General features: G+C 49.8%; 1 protein-coding gene across 3 annotated transcripts in view; it reads left to right on the forward strand.

The window, feature by feature from the left end:
* Positions 1–2,427: 2,427 nt before the first annotated feature.
* Positions 2,428–15,869, forward strand: part of Col22a1 (collagen type XXII alpha 1 chain) — a 231,258-nt gene continuing 217,816 nt past the window's right edge. For all 3 annotated transcript variants that reach the window (XM_078016656.1, XM_078016657.1, XM_078016658.1), the window contains exon 1: positions 2,428–2,867. The gene's annotated coding sequence lies outside the window, so the exon portion shown is untranslated. The remainder of the gene's footprint in view (positions 2,868–15,869) is intronic.

Consider the following 15,869-nt stretch of genomic DNA (forward strand, 5'->3'; position numbering starts at 1 on the left):
GGGATAAACTTGGCAGAGAACTCCTCCATCTGACCACCAGCTTGAGAAGCCCTGAGCAGGGCCACCCACCAGAGACACAGACAGGTGTCTAGTTCCACAGAGGAATATGAATCCCGACTGGCAATTCCTGGAAGTGACCGTTTAGGCTGCCCTTGGGCATCAGTTATCACAGCCACAGAATGAGCGATAGACAGGAAAAGCAAATCGAGTCACATGGGCACCTTGTTTCACTCTGTTAAATGCATATCCGTGGAGTGGGGGGTGTGATGATGCGTATGTGGATCTTCTGTTCCTGTTGGTCACATCTTGGCTCTCTGAGCACTTTGTCATCTCAGCAGAGAAACAGTCCAGAAAGGGAAGGAAGTGAGACAGAGCTTTCAGAATGGTCTTTCCAGAACCCCTGCTGGTTGTCTGCAGCTGCTTAATGTCCCACAGCAGCACGCAGAGGATGAAGAGCTGGCGGCCCAGCACCGAGCTGAGGCAGGGCAGGTGTTCTCCAGCCATGGGCCATTTCCCCAGGAGTCTTCTTCCTGGAACATAATGGAGGGGAGAGGGGGCGGAGGCGGTGCTGATGTGGAATGCAGCCTGCCTTTCCTGGGAGCTCAGCATGGCTGTGGGGGAGATGTAGGAAGCCTGCTGTCTACAGAGGGTCCCCCTGGGTTCTCCAACCCCAGGAAAGATTCATTCCAGTTTTCTGGTGGCAGCAGCATAAGGTGTGCAGGTGTTGAAGCAACACACTGTGCCCCGACATGTAAGATAATTATGCATTAATTAAAAACTAGAATTAAAAGAGGGGAAGGAAGGGAGGATATTGAGGCATTGCCTGGAATGGAAAGTAGGGTGGGGAGACCTTGAGTCCTGAGGGCCTGGGTCCTGCAGGAACAGTGGGAAGTACTGGGCCACAGGAGAGCTGCAGTGCAGGGGCTTTGTGTCCTATCCTCAAGAGGGGTCTTTATTTGCTCTCCTAGTTTCTTTTCGGGTTCCGCTGTCTAGTTTTCTGTGTGCAATCTTGTATATCTATTGATTTCATCATGTTTTCACATCTTTATGTGAAATCAGCCAATGAACACCGGTAGTTTGCTTTGCTGTTTTCTGTTTCCCCATAGCAGGCGTGGGGACATGTGCTTGGGTTCCTGCTCAGCTCGGCTCAGCTGGGCACCTGTAACTACTTGTTGAGATACTGAGACCTGGGCCCTTCTCACACAAGTGTGGTCACTCTTCTCGGCTCCCTGCCCTACCTGCAACTGAGGTGACCTAGCTGGGCACTCATCTCAGCCTGTCACCTTTCCTGATGCAGGACCCACTCTGACACAGGGCACACCTCTGCTCTACTTGGCCAGTACCCAACACTGTCCCTGCAACAAGTGGCATTCTACAAGCACACGAGGGATGAATTGCCACAGGGTGGCTGGAAAAGGAGGCAGGACAGGAGGCAGGGGCTAGGATGTTGAGTGTCCGCCGGCCACAGATGAGCCCCATTGTGTGTTTATTAAACTGTGGCTACTCAGCCGGCAGCCAAATAAAGACACACAGTGTTTGGGAGACTAGGAGCAGAGGGATGGGAGAGGTCATTCAAATTAAGCCATGTTCTCATCTAGTTCTAAATACCCGGCCTGGCCCACTTTTAGGAACAGCTCTCAGAAAGGAAATGCAGAAGGGCACCCCGGCCGGCGCCAGCTCGGGTTCTGCCTCTGGGGGCTGGGAAGCCCACTGGTAAGAAGAGCCTTCCTATCCGACTAACCCGGGCTGCCTCCCTGATCCGCGGAGGGCCCTGGCTGGTGACAAAGGCTCTCTCTGAGACCTCACCATCCTTATCCCCAAATAAAGACACCATCTACCCCTCACCCCTCCTCACCCCTCCTCACCCCTCCTCACCCCTGGGCTGAAGTGACAGTCCCGAAAACAGGGCCACCTGTAGGAAGCCCTGGCCCCGAGGGGTGAGTGCAGGTGACTTTGTCACGTGCTCTGACAGGAGGGAAGCTCAAGCACTGGGGGAGTGCTGGACAGAAAGCAGAGCTCTCCCTTCCCTTGCCCTCGGCGGGGGCCAGAGGCGCCGCGGCAGCTGCCTCCCTGGTGGTGGGCTATTTCAGACCGGCTGTAAGAGGGACCGAAATATCCGGCGAAGTCTAAAATTGGACCGAGAGTTGTCCGCGCTCCCTGGGATTCCTAGCGCAGCCTCAAGTGTCCCCCGGTCCCCGAGACACCTGCCCGGGCTGCCGCCAGCCTTCTGCGCCCTCCGCCCGCCCCCTTCCATTTGGGAGCTGCCGGCCCTCTGCGCGCGGGGGACAGGCTCGGCCGCTCCCGGGGCTCTGGATCCCGCAGACTCCGCCCCGGCGTGGTCAGGCCCCACCCCGGGCGCCCGGGCCCGCCCCTCTGCTCCTGCCCCGCGCTCTCCGCCCCCGCCCCCGCCCCTCCCCGCCGCTCCGCCCCGCGCCCCGCGCCCCGCGCTCGCAGCCAGGGAATCCCAGCGCTGCGCCAGGGCGCCCCGGGGAGGCCGGACAGCTTTGTTCTCAGGCAGTCACCGGGCGCTGGGGCTGCTGCGCTTCTCCCCGGAGTGTCTTCTCCTCTCCCTGCTTTTTGGTTTCTCACAGTTTCTACTCCATTTGTGAGTCTCAAGCCTTGCCTTCTAACTCTAGGCGCTTAGCTGTTTGTTTCAAAACTTGCTCTCTGGACCCCTGGCTGGGAGGGACTTCTTGAGAGTCCTGCCTGGGGCTGAACGTGATAGGTTTTGGAGGGAAAGTAGGTAGGCTGTTGACAGGTGACCCCAGGAGGGGACTTTCTGGAGCTGGCATCTTCTCCCAACACCGCTTCCAGGGGCTCCAGCCCAGGACAGAACTGACGGACACCCTTGAGCACCTCTGTGCCAGGTAAGGCCCGAGTCTCTTCTCTGCCACATATGCTGAGGTCACAGGCCTCCGTGCACTCTGCCCTTCCCCATGGCAAGGGGGACAGCGGAGTGGGTACAGGCTGGAGAGGGGGCTCTCTCCAGGTACAAATCTGTTTCCTGCTGAAGCCCTTTGGGGATGGTCCCAGTTAGGAGCAGATGTGTGTGTGTGCGCCTTGCCTCCGTTTCAGAGGGACATGGAATAAAGTCTGGGAGACGGTACCTATTTGATTCTCACTGGGCATCACCAGGATGACCACAGGGTTAAATGCCAGAGCCCTTTGAAATTGCTGCTTCTCAAGGGGTTTGTGCTGTCCTCTTCCTTTTTCCAGTAAGAAGAGAGAGAAAGACTGGGAAATGCAGGTGAAGAATATCTTCTAAGCTTTGCATTGACTGTCAAGGGACTTTGCCTTCTTCTTCTTCTTCTTCTTTTAAAATATTTGTTTTAGTTGTAGTTGGACACAATACCTTTTTATTGTATAATTTACTTATTTATTTTTATGTGGTGCTGAAGATTGGACCCAGGGCCCTGCATGTGGTAGGCAAGTGCTCTACCACTGAGCCACAACCCTAGCTGGACTTTGCCTTCTTGAGCTAAATTCAGGTCTCTTTTTTATCTGAGCATTTTCTTGCCCGTTTCCCAGCTTCCTTTAGACCACGGAGGTGTTTTTGACTACTTTTATTTTCTCTGCATATTGTGTTCTGTAGCAGACCGGAGCTTTTTGTCCCATTTATGAAGCATAATGTTAATTCAGTGTGTTTTTGGACAGTGAGCCTCATATCTCCCCATTGAAGGCCAGATGACAGGCAGACACGCTTGTCAGGCATCCATGAAGGAGGCCCTGCCTGCTGCCTGTCCCAGAAGTCTGCAGGGTCTCCCTGCTTAGAACTTTGTTGCATTCTCTGTCACCTCCCAGATCCTGAGCTGCTAGTTCTCTGTCTACACTGGTCATCCGTCTATCTTTGATGATTTATGCCTAGCAGAATGATAGAAAGACCTAGTTTGGTTCAGGGCCTGGGGAGTTTCTTTGCAGGGCTTCTGTTTAGTTAGAGGGCTGCTTTGTGGGGCGCACTGCCCGCTTTATGCTATTAGGTGTGGCAGAAGCTAACCTGTCAAGTTTTGGCTTCGAGTCTTAACTCTATGGTTTTTGTCCTATTGTCATGGATAAACCCAAGGGTCTGTGCCGGGAGCCTCCATTTTCTCATTTAACAAATGGAGATGATAAAAGGAATCAAAACAGGTAACATGTGAAGTTTCTGAGACATGCAGGCATGCGATGTTTTGTAATTTGCTTCTGTCTCATGAACCTGGGGTGCTATAGATGGAAGCACCCTGCTCCATTCTATGTCTTCTTGTCACTCAGATATTGAGCGGTCCTGGAAGGTCACCATGCTAGGTACTTGGGCCTCTCTTGTGAGGCAAGAGGTTGGATGGGATGGGGATCTCTTCTTGTGGGGGGTTGTGAAGGGCTCCAGGAGAGCTATGGACACTTTTAAGTGTTCAGAGCAGAAATGCATTTGTATCTAGCTTTTCTAGAGTTTGTTCAAAGTGTCATAAGATACAAGTTTTTCCACCTACAAAATAGTCAAGTGGCCCTAGGTTGATGCAGCCCACAGAGTTTTAATGCTTCATAAATGTTTTAAAACTGCATTTAGATCAGAAAAGCCAGGATTTCTTGGAAACAGAAACTGTGGCTTGTGTGGAAAGATAAATATGACCATGGGAAGATCCTCTGGTGCAGAGGAGAAGACAGGTGGCCTCAGTGGCCTGGGGTAGGAGAGGCATTCTGAATAAGGGGCAACTGATCTGTTCATTGGGTGCCATATTCCATTTCAATTGAAAGAACTGTCCAGAAACAAGAGGGATAAACTTATTAGGTGTGATTCCTCCACTGTGGGAGGTTTTCAAACACAGGTTGCATGTCCATTTACAGGGCTGTAGGAGGGCTAAGTTTGAACTCAGGTTCAGACTTGGACCAGGTGAGCTTTTAAGGGCTCTTCCTAGTCTGAGATCCTGCCATTCCTAAGCACTTCCTTTCATCCCTAGAAGGCCCTCCTGCCTGCCTCTCTTCCTCCAAGGCTGTGCTGATGGTTCCAAGGCAGGTTCATTGTCTGTGGAGTTATTGTGAGCCAGGACTGAGTGACTTGCATGCTGTTGGTATCTCAGTGTCAGAAACAAGGACCAGAGAGTTTGAATTACTTCTTCAAGGACAGGGAGAGGGAAGGCAGAGGAAAAGATCTCAAAGATAATTTCCATGTCAACAAAAGGCTTTGTCTTCATGCTTGGAAACTTCTCAAAAAAAAAAAAAAAGGCAACATTATTGATGTATAGCTCCCAAGGCAGACCATTAAATGAGAAAGGCCTGCAGGGAATTCTCAGGGCGAGAAGGTTCTTGGGGATTTTTGGAAATCTTTCACCCAAGAAATGAAGATATACTGAGTTGCCCCACAAAAATAGCTTCAAAGGCTGGTGAGTGGAAACAATTCAGTTTCCAGTCTACAGATGAGGACACAGAGCTAGAGAGTGAGAGTGACTCACCTGGTTTGTGTGTAGAGGTGGACATGGGTCTTTAAGTCTCCTGAGCAACCTGGGCAGAAGGCTTGACCCCTCATTCTGTCTTCCTACCTGGACTTGGCATTGTGTGTGTGTGTGTGTGTGTGTGTGTGTGTGGGTGGGTGGGTGGGTGTGTGTGTATGTGCATGTGTGCACGTGGGTGTCTGTCTGTGTGTGTGTGTTTGTGCACACCTGTGTGTGTGTGTACGTGTGCATGTTTGTATGTGTATGTTGGGAGGCAAAACAAGTGTCTGAGGCCAGGTGGGCACCCTGACATCTCCTCTTTGCACGTTGCCTGGGGTCAGGGGAGGGTTCATGGAACCAGTGACTGAGGACAGTGGATGAGTGGAGGACATGGCATTAACATTCCTTGGATTTACTCTTTAGCACAATCAGTCCCTGAGCTTGGTCTTGGTAACACTTTGGACTGCTTCTTAACATTCTTGTGAGGGGATGCTTGCCATATGCTGACCATTCCCTTCTTGCTGCTGCCATGAGCATCTTTGCTACATGGCTCCTCCCAGGGGCCAGCATGTGCCTCAGCTGACTGCCAAGGAATAGGATTTCTGGGTCAGAGGACGTGGTCTCTTTCCTGGTTCTCAGGAGGTATGAGGACTAAGCATGCTCGGGAGGCTCACAGCTGGGGTGACGTCTTGGTATGAAGGGAAGTCCTGGCAGACACTCGGGGAGTGTGGGAGGGCACCACACCTGCCTGCTGAGGTCCTGGGATGCCTTGCCAGAAGCTGAGCACAGGCCTTCTGTGGTCCACTCCTCCTCCTGCCTCAACTTACATGCTCCCAGTTATTGGGAGCTCATCACTTTCAGCTAACTCTGATTAGTTCTGGCAGAGATGAGAATATCTTTTAGTCTTTTTTTGTTTGTTTGGTTCCTAAAAAATTTTTGAGAAAAAGGAGCCAGAATTTACACTGTCTTTTGTTTGGAAGTATTTCTAAGGAAAGGCCTTTCTTCAGCAACAGCTTATAGGCAGAGGCAGGCCAGAGGTGGCTGACCTCAACTTCCCAGTAGCCACTGCCAGGGTCATAGTCTACTCTCAATGCCTGAAAGACAAGAACAGGCAGGCCAGTGACAACAACAAAGTCAATGAGACAATGGGTATAATTAGTGGCACGAATGATTCCGGTTAAGATGAATAAGTCATAGAGATCTGCTGTCTGACATGGTGCCCAGATATATAATGCTATATTGTACACTTGATAGTCGGTTAAGAAAGTAGGTCTACATCATGGGCAATCAGAACAATGAGAAGTTATTCTCCTTTTATGTATGATGTGTCAAAATCCATTTTACTGTCATGTAGAACAAATAACAAAATTTAACAAAATAAAAGAAAGTAGGTCTCATTTTGAATGTTCTTGCCACAATAAACGAAGTGAAAATAAAACAGAACCACAGATATTTTTGTGATTAATCCAGGAGGACCACCCACAAAGGCTTTGTAACTCGTATCTGCTTTCATGAGCTCATTGGGTCTGAGGGCTTGAGGTGTCCAGCAGCCTGCTCACTGGAAGGCGGAGTCCTCTCACACCCGCCCTGGGACTGCCCACCTGTGGGAGCAGAGGACTTGCTGCCTCCTAAGGCCTATAACGCAGGTCTGGGTGTGGAGCGAAAACTCCTCCTCTTATCAGAAAAAGCTCTCCCCTACATTTCCATCTGATGGTCCTTATTTCATCTTTTTGGGTGAACTTAGAATGAACTAAATCTCTCTCCCATGGTACCTTTTTACTTTTGCAGAAACAAAATAACACACTTCTTGATCCTCTCTGCAGCCGAGTGCCAGTCAGTACCAGAACTGGGGTTCAAACTCACAACTTAGCACAGTCTTGCTCTTGATATTCTAGACTGCCTTAGGTGTAAATGTATATAATTCATATAAATGAATATAATTCACATAAAGGTAAACATATGATTTATATAAAAAAGCAAACATAGCCGTTGGACATCTTTTTTCTTTTTAAAAACCATTCCTGGTTAGAGTGCTTTAAATCATACAAATAATAAAGATGTATTGTAACAAGTGCATTCATCCCAGCAAGCTCCTGTAGTCTGATCCTTCAATTTAAGCAGTAGCAACATTCCAGCAAATAGCCTTTCACAGCTTTATCTAGATCCAAACATGCACATCAGTCAAAATGTAGCATTTGAACATTTGGGAACAGTGACTGACAAATACTAAGCATGTGTTTATCTAGCATCCTGTTTGGTGTGGGTGGCACTCCATGAATCACTGCCAGGTGAAGTGTAGGAAGGGTTTTGTTTAGCCTGATCTGTTGCTTGTCATGAGCCCACCAGGGAGCAGGGCTGTCTCCTGCCATCATCAGCAGCACTGCTGGACGGAATGAGGCATGGGGTGGGATGTTCCCAGCACTCTGGAGAAACATCTAACAGTGACCGATCCTGCCTGTATGTGCCTCCCACTGTTCCATGCCTGGCAGGACCTGTGTGATCAAGTGCTCTGCTCACATGGGGGCCGGGGGCAGGGGTATGCATTTGTCCCCAGGAAATGAGCTCCTCTAGTTCATAATTTCTGTATAAGCTTTGAACCACCAATGTCTGCACGGTGCTGGGTACAGTAGGGACCCGATGGCAAATCTCTGCAGAACAAAGTAGTTTTTAAAATGGGGATTAAAAAAAAAAAAAGAAAGCTTCTCAAGGAATAAAAATCCATGCAAAATTCCTGACATAGAGTAGGTGTTAGAGTAATAAATTACAATTTAACTTAAATCATGACTAAATGAGAGAATGGAAAGGTCATGTTTATATTGACCATGCCCAGCCCAGCACCCACACTTAGGCATTTCCAAGAATGCTCACCCTTCCCAGCCTTGCAGCTCTGGCCCCAGAAGGGCTGTCTGCTTATAGGCAGTTCTGGTAATGCCCCCACTCAGCCCAGGGGCCTGGCATAGCCTGGGCTGTAATAGTGGTCATAAGGCTGTCTAGGTCTGAATTTGGCTTCTCTGTTTGCTAGTTGTGTTTTCCAGAAATGTTTAGAGCATCTCTGGGCTGGAGCACGGGGAAAGGGCTTAGGAAACAAGATGAGTGTCATCTGGAATTTCTGATGAGCAAACAAATATGACATCCTTGGCTACACCAAAGCCATAGATTCCTGTAGGAAATGGGCTGGAGAGTCCTACCCTGTGATGGCTGTGAGGTGTCTCTTGGTCTCCCTGTGTTGGGTACATTTGCGGGTCAAGTCCCTAGGAAGAGAGCTCACCCTGCAGCACTCCATTCTTGGTCCTTCTGGGTGCAGGCCTGACATCTCGGTACTCACACCTGTGAGTGACAGGGCCCCCAGGGAGCTGCAGCAACTTCTTGGAAGAGCCTCCCCATCCCCCACTTGCCTTGTGACCAGGCAAAGAAAGTAACTCTTGAGCCATGTGCTTGCTCTGTTCTCAGGAATCAGAAGCTTCAAGACTATTTAAATATATATATATATACACACACACACACACACACACACACACACACATGTATATGTAGAATATATATTAATGTCTCTCTCTATATATTTGTTTTAGAAAAAATGAGAGTGCCATGCTAAGCTAGATAGACAGCCCAGGTACACAACTCATTGATCATTTCTCTCTTACACTGATTCGTGGAGCATCTGCCGTGTGCCCATCACGGTTCTGGGCACTGAGGACGAGAGCCAGAAGGTCCCTGAGTCTGAAAACCCCAGTGGAGCATACAGACCAATACACAGGTAGCTTTAAATGTGTCCCGTGAAGTGCTAAAAACGTGTCTGGGAGCCTGAGGGAGACGGCTGAGCAGTGGCACTCTCCTTACCTAGGCAGTTAGTGAGGGCTTCACTGGAGAAGACACAGGAACTGGGTTTTGCAGTCAGGGCGGGGTCTGCCTGGCAGGGAAGAGGTGGTAGCAGAGACAAGGTCAAGGACTGATGAGGATTTAGGAAAAGAAAGTACTGTCGTGAGAGGAAAAGAGAGATGCCTTTGGAGTTGAAGAATGGGTTCATAAATACAGTGCGTTTCCATGAACCTGGAAAGGAAGGCGGGGATCCTGTTGAAAAAGGCGTGGAGGGTCCAGAGAAGGTTTCAAGCTGGAAAAATGACATTAACAGGCTTGTCTTGTCCAATTGTGAGCAGGTTCCTTCACAAATGCAGAGTGCAGTAAACAAGGAATTTACAACCTGCTGCGGAAACAGATCTCTCACTCTGAGAAGGGAACCTGTCCCTGGAGGTTGTGTGGCGTGGCTGCTAGACAGCAGAGAGAGAAGCGTGGGTTAGAGTCCACGCTTAGGTGGGGACTCCAATCAGCCTGGTCCCCCGGGGTTGCCTGGTGTGAAGCCGAGTTCTGTATTAGGCAAAGGGCCCACTGCCTGTCTGAACTTGGCCCCGGTCTCCCTTCAGCGGTATCCTCTAAAGACGGGGACATCTCTGCAAAGCCTTCCTGCTCCCACATGCTCGAGTTGTGAGTCGCAGTTCATGTCTTGTAGAGTAGCAAATTCCCGGTCTCTGGGGACATGGAGTTTAAATGAGGGAACTTAACAGAGACAGAGTGGATTCAAACATGGGCTGACCAGAAGTGGTGGGGAGCCTGTGTGGTCTGGTGGAGTTCTCCAGTGGAGTTATACTGGGGGAAATTCTGTGAGTATGGGGTTAGTACTGCAAAGGATCCTCTGGTCATGACACCTTCCTTCTGTTGAGTGCCTGGAGTTATCCTCTGCCTGTCCCATCTAGCTAGCTGGCTAGCCATATTTTCATGGCTCCTAGTCACTGAGTCAGGGAATCTAATCTAAGCAACAGCGGTGTGTCAGTCTCCCTTTATACAGATGAGGCAGCTGACCCTCAGGGGAGACCAGCTGCACTCACAGTACCCGGGTGTGGTAGAGGCAGGAACCTCGCCAACGTCTGGTGGAGGCCCCATGGGGACCTGTGGCCCTCCCACTGCACTGCCTCGTGCCACAGGGGAGGCACTGGTGGCCTGCTCATTCTCCCCCAGCACAGGCTGGCTGCTGGGGCACTATTTATATGTGCTGCTTCGTCAGGACAGACTCTCTCAAAATAAATTAAACAGAAATACCCTTCTGTGTCCTCAAGACCTGGTCATCTGAGAGTCTCCTGTGAAGTGAACTGAGACCATGTGCTTGGGGGGAGAGGGAGAAGGAAAAAAAACTGGGAAGAATTCCATCGTGAAAGCGTGGAAGACCTAAGAATGAGGTTATGACAGCTCTAAGATGCCTGAGGAGATCAATGAAGCAGGAGGGAGCCACCCCCGTGTTGTGGCAGTGATGGGTGGCACCGGCTGGGAGGCTCAGCCTCCAGGCTGTGTGGCCCGGTGGCCTGGAAGGGTGCACAGGGAGTGTATCTCCATGGGTATTTGAAGTCTGCCCTTGGAGAGGGAGCTGGAACAGGGCACTTCTGGGAAAGTGTGTCAAGGAAGGGGAGATGAGATAGGGAGCCTGGGAGGGCGGCGAAGGAGGCAGGGATGCCTGGGAGAGAGGCGAGTCTGCACTTCCTGTGTTTCAGGCCTCCAGGTGGGCTGTCTCCTGAGCTTGCCCACCTCGGAGCTCCCACTTGGAAGGCTCATCTGATGAGAACCTGCTCCCATACCTGTGTGCTCTTCTTAGATCCCCAGTCTCCGCACTGTGCAGCTGACTTGGTGGGTCGCACCCAGTGACTGCAGCAGCCTCTTTCCTTGCTCATGGGAACTCGCCCACCCTTGCCCCTGGAATCTCGAAGTGCATGCTGCCCCTCCTCCCTCTGCCCTGCCAGCTCTCCCCATTCTTGTCCCCTGGTCACATGGGTCTGAGCCAACATGCCACCAGGGGACACGTGGTGAGGCTGGGAGGAGGGGACAAACCCACCTTGCAGGCCCAGGAGGAGGACATCAACTTCATCCGGATCCAGTGGGTCTCTGCGGGGCTCATCTAGGAGTCTGACGACCACTCGGTGTGTTGGGGCCTCATTTGGCTCTGAGGAGGATGTGTAGAGAGCCTTGGAAAGGGGCCGCTCTGAGGGTGGACACAGTGTCTCAGGCAGTTGGTTCAGGGCCCCTCTGACAGATGGAGGCATTGCCCATCTCCCCTTGTCCCCTTTCTGATCAGCCAGCTCCTGTCACTCTTCAGATCTCAGGTCAGTGCCCCCAAGAGGAGGCTTTCCGTTGACAGTGTGTGAGATGTCTCACCCAAGTCACCTTCTATCCCCTGGTGCTGTTTCTTTGCGCTAAGATATTACTCTCTGAAAGTCACTGTAGTGATGGCTAGTGCACCGTCTAGGGCTCAGTAAATACTCGTTGAAGTAATTGATCAATGACTCCAAAGAAATGGCAGAGTAATAAAGAAGTGGGCGATGGCTTCAAACAGTGGATGTGCCTTTCATGTCACTTACAGCACCAGTTAAGAAATCTTCATTGTTTCAAAAATAGGTAGATGTGGTTTGAGTTTCTTTTACAGTTTCTAGCCACTGGGAAAGAAGCAGAACTGGAATCCAGGCTTTTCTTAGGGAAGTGATAAAAAGAAAAAGCAACCAATAGGAAATAATTGTGAATGCCCCATAGGTCAAAGAAGGGGGGTAGATTTTAAAGTTTTTCTCTTTCTATTTCATTTCCATCTCTTCCTTGGATCAGATTAATCAGTCCACAGTTTGGCAGTGAAGGACTGATGCAACTGTGTTCCAGCTTCTCCTGAAGAGAGGGAGCACCCCAGTGCACCAGCGCTCGCCCTCCTGCTGCTATTTGTGTCCTTTGTGTCGTCTCTTCACTGGATCTGCTACTCCACAGCCTGTTGGATCCGCTTCCATTTTTATTTATGTTCTCATTCCACACAAAATAAGCACCCCCTCTCTGCTGAGTGTCGGGGTCCCTGGAACACAAGGCCTCTTCTGTGCATCAGGAAACTTATCTCCCAAAGGCAAAGAAACACTGAGACTCACAAGGCAAAATTACCCAGGGTATTAATGATATGTGAATCTGTTAACCAGTTAGCACCGACTGAACGCTCAGGTGTGCAAAACCATCTCCGGGCTTTCAGGGCTAACCTCCTTCTTGCATTCGGTGTCATACCCTGCAATCACTTAATGGTGCCGACATGACATCTTCTTATCTTCGTACCGACACAGAAACTGGCTGGACGTGTGTGTGCTCGCTGTATTTGCATGGTGTAAGGAGGCAGGGATCGGCTTTGGCTTTTCTGGGATTTAATTTTTGTTTGGACAGTACAATGTATGAAAATAAGAGAAGGCAGAAGGAGTGGGGGGAGGAGGATGAAGGGAAGTAGAGAGGAGGAAGAGGGTGAAGGGAAAGGAGAGAGGTAAAGAGAGGAAGAGCGCTGGAGGGCTGGAGCGCACACAGCTTTCCCACCTCCCTTTGTCTTCAGCAGGCAGCGCAGGGCTCAGGGCTGGGCGAGGAAAGAGGCAAGGACAGAGGGAAATGATCTGTAGAGTTTTGTGTTTTTAAGGGCCACTGTGCTTAACTTGCAGAGGATCTAGTGGAGGGCAAAGCCAGAGAGCCGGAGAGCAGAGCAGTTAGGGCGAGAGGGAGCAGTGGCTGCTGGGGCTAGCAGGCACAGAGAAGAGGAGGTGCTGTTGGTTCTGGGGTGCACTTGTAGAGGATCAAGTGCTCGAGGAATGTTTGCCCCAATTCTAAGACCTCCTCTGGGGAGAGACTGACTGCATTTGAAGCAAGACCATCTGCTTGCAATCCATCCTGAGAAACTTTTATTTATTTTTTTATTTTGAGAGGGAAGAACTCCTGCTATTTTCTCTTATATTTGCCAGTGATTTGTCCTCATGTTCATGAGGATAACCAAGGGGTTGTCAGGGCTTCCATTTCCCGGGAAGGCTGACGTTTTCCCAGTTGGTGCTGGGGTATGGATGGCACAAGGAGGTCCACCTCTCTGGGAATGGGTTGGATTATGTGCACTCAGCAGGAGGCGAGGACTACTGCTCTGAGTTCCGTCCTTCTGCTTGGCTCTACTTGCTGTAGATGAATCTGGCCCCCAGTTCATATGTTGAAGCTTAACTCTCAAAGAAAGGATATTTGGAGGTGGGGACGTTGGCGGTGCTAGCTCCTAAGAGTAGAGCCCTCTGCCATAGGATTAGCATTCTTATAAACCACCCCTCACCCCTTCTGCTGTCTGAAGATGGTGAGAAGATAGCTGTCAGGCAGTGGCCCTTACCAGACACCACATCTGCCGCCTGGATCTTGAACTTCCAGTCTCCAGAACTGTGAGGACTGGGTCTCTTTTCATAAGCTGCTCAGTCTAGCCTTAGTCTGTGGCAGTAGCCTGGACACAGGAAGACACTGTCTCTAGTTCAGCTCTGTTCTCAGAATAAAGTCAGAATTTCTTATTCTAAAACCTGCTCACGCTGTGAATTTGAATTAAAGGGAAATCATTGATTAATTTATTCACTGAATTTTTACTTGGCACCTATTCTGTGGGCAGATGAGCTGAGCAGTGGGGACAAGGCTTCTCTCAGGAACCTCCCAGGGACCCAGTTCATTAAGGTATTTGGCACACGTGGAAGGGCCTGGCACAGAGCAGGGAAGGAGAGAGGGTCCACAGCGATGTTTCCCTCCCCATCCTTGCCTTCAGCGAGGCCTGGGTTCACATCTCCCCCCCATGGCACCCTGGCAACGGAGCCTGACAATTATCCAGCCTTGGGAGTCTCCCCTCGCTCCTCTGTAGGACGGATGGGACAGTCCCGGAGATCGTCCCAATGCGCAACGCCCTTTCTAACGTTGAGTTGTGAGTATACTTGGGATCCCACTTTACAAGTCAGTGTTCCATTTATCAAACATGTTACTGCATTATTACAATATTGACAGAAATCAAGTAAAATAAGACAAAGAGGGGGTGGTCCTAGCTCTCCTCAGTGATCGACAAGGTCCTGGTGTGAGCTGACCCAAGTGCCTCTTCTGGGGTTGGGACCTTCAGGCAGAGTGGCTGAGTGTCTTCTGGGCTCCTCACTCAGTTGCCTTTCCCTCTGCTTCTTGGAGGGTCTTGGGGCCATTTTATTGTTTCCCTTTTGTTCGTTTCATTCCTCATTCTTCAGTTTCCCTTTGCCTTCCTGCAGATTCACCGATAATTTCTGTAATTCCATTTTGATCTATTATCAAAACATGTTTATGGCTCTGGATACAGCTCCTTGTACAGTTTCCTTAGTGCTTGCTCTGAGTGTTGCCAGATCCGTGGGCAAAGTCACAGACTAGGGGTGGGCGTTCTGCCACTTTGAGGGTGGAGACCCTTCTTTCACTTAGGTCCCTTTACCCTCCTTCCCTTTGAAATACTAATGACATCTCTAGAATTTCCTCTGCACACTCTGAACACCATATTGGACGGCAGTCTGTTATAAATGCCCTCCGCTCACCCCATGCCTCTTCCTTCCTAAACCCCAGCCTCTTTCTTGTATCACTTCCTTTCTATTTAGGGAACCTGCTCTGGCAATTCTTTAATTTTATTTTTTTAAAATTCTTAATTTATTTTTTATTTTTATTTGTCTATGGCAGTGGAAGGCATGACAATTCTTATAACACAAGTAGAGCCCAATTTTTCCTATCTCTGGTTGTATACAAGTATATTCACACCAAATCATGTCTTCATTCCTGTGCTGTGGATAATAATGATCATCACATTTCAAGAGTAAGTCTGTGAGCCAGATTCTCATGGTTTCCTTACTCTCAGATTGTCTTCCTTTCCCCTTTATGCCCGAGGGGTGTGTCTGCTTGATGTAAAACTCTAGGCTAAAGGTTCTTTCCCTTTAGCTCTTGGAAACTGGGCTTCCTCTCGGTTCCTTGGTTTCAAGGGAGACGCCTGCTGTCATTCATGTGGCCTTTCCTCCCCGGACAGCGCTTCACTCTCTCTAGACCCCTGTAAGAGTTCTGTGTGGAGTTCCCAGAAGTTGTATTACGAGAGGTTTTGGTATGGGCTTCTTTGGGTCTGTTCTTCCTGGGGGAAAGCACAATCCATACCTCCTGGATCTCAGTAAGTCTGGGGGTTTCTCACCCCTTATTTCTCCAGTGTGTTTTCAGCGCCTGCTCCCTCCGCTCCTCCAGGAACTCCCATGACATGGTGCTTTGTTCCTGTGTCAGGTTCCTGAGGCTCTGCTGGTGTTTTCCCAGTTGATCTTCTTGCTGCTGTTCAGGTTGGGCCAATTCTGCCGCTCTGCTTTCCAGTCTGCTGACTCTTCACTGTGATCAGAGGTTGTTACGTGTTGTGGTCATTGTATTTTTAGCTCTTTATTTCCCTTGTGCTTCCTTTTTTATATCTTCTATTTCTTTGCTGAATGTTTTCATTTTCTATTTGTTTCAAGAGTGGTTGTTGTTGCTCATTGAAGGTTCCTGTTGACTTCCACTTTGAACATACTTATTGGACAATTTGAATGATTTCATTGTTGGAATCAGTTCACTGGACCTTCCTGTTGAAGTTATGATTTCATAGTTCTTTCTGTTAAGGCT

The sequence above is a fragment of the Ictidomys tridecemlineatus genome, chromosome 7, assembly GCF_052094955.1.
Source record: "Ictidomys tridecemlineatus isolate mIctTri1 chromosome 7, mIctTri1.hap1, whole genome shotgun sequence".
NCBI lineage: Eukaryota > Metazoa > Chordata > Mammalia > Rodentia > Sciuridae > Ictidomys > Ictidomys tridecemlineatus.